This window comes from Otolemur garnettii, unplaced genomic scaffold (genome assembly GCF_000181295.1).
Source record: "Otolemur garnettii isolate 467f Iridium unplaced genomic scaffold, OtoGar3 scaffold00220, whole genome shotgun sequence".
NCBI classification, from domain to species: Eukaryota; Metazoa; Chordata; class Mammalia; order Primates; family Galagidae; genus Otolemur; species Otolemur garnettii.
Genome location: NW_003852615.1, coordinates 521248 through 522455, shown reverse-complemented (window position 1 = coordinate 522455; position 1208 = coordinate 521248).

The window sequence follows — 1208 nt, the reverse complement described above, 5'->3', positions numbered from 1 at the left end:
TCTTTGACCCATCTATCATTCAGCATAAGGTTATTTAGCTTCCATGTTTTTGTAGGAGACTGCAAATTCCTATTGTTACTGAGTTCAACTTTTATTCCATGATGGTTGGAGAAGATGCATGAAATAATTTCTATTCTTTTAAATTTACTGAGGTTAGACTTATGACCTAAGATGTGATCAATTTTGGAATATGTTCCATGAACTGATGAAAAAAATGTGTATTCAGTTTTGTTAGGGTGAAAAGTTCTATAGATGTTTGTTAGGTCCAAAAGTTGAATAGTTAAATTTAAATCTAAAGTGTCTTTGCTACTAAGCTTCTTATTGGAGGATCTATCAAACACTGCCAAAGTAGTGTTAAATTCTGCGACTATGATGGAGCTGAGTGAGATCAAGTTGCTCATACCTGTTAGAGTATCTCTTATAAATTGAGGTGCATTTTGGTTGGGTGCATAGATATTGATAATTGAGATCTCATTATGTTGAGTATTACCCTTAACAAATATAAAGTGGCCATCCTTGTCTTTGCTTACTTTTGTTGGTTTAAACCCTATTGTATCTGTGAATAACATTGCAGCACCTGCTTTTTTCTGCTTTCCTTTAGCCTTATAGATGACCATCCCTTCACACTGAGCCTATATTTGTCTTTTAAGGTAAGATGAGATTCTTGTATACAACAGATGTCTGGTCTGAGTTTCTGTATCCAATCAGCCAATCTGTGCCTCTTAAGAGGAGAATTTAAGCCATTCACATTGAAAGAAAGTATTGATAAGCATGGCAAAATTTTGAGCATTGAGTTGCTCGAAAGTCTAGTAGACACTTGTAATCATTTTGCCACTGTGGAAGTTGGAATGTGATCAAAAGTTTCTGAGTTAGTTTACTTTTGTGGTGAAGGATTGCACTAGTCATTATGGAGGATAGGTTTGAGAATTTCCTGGAGACCTGGTTTAGTTATGGCAAATTTCTTCAACATGTGAATGTCATTAAAGTATTTAATTTCTCCGTCATAGATAAAACTTAGTTTAGGTGGATACAGGATCCTGGGTTGAAAGTTATTTTGTTTTAGGAGATTAAAATTCAATGACCATCCTCTTCTAGCCTGAATGGTTTCAGCCGAGACATCTGCAGTCATCTTAATACTCTTCCCCCTGTAGGTAATGGTTTTCTTATGTCTGGCTTCTTTCAGAATTTTATCTTTCTTTTTTTTTTTT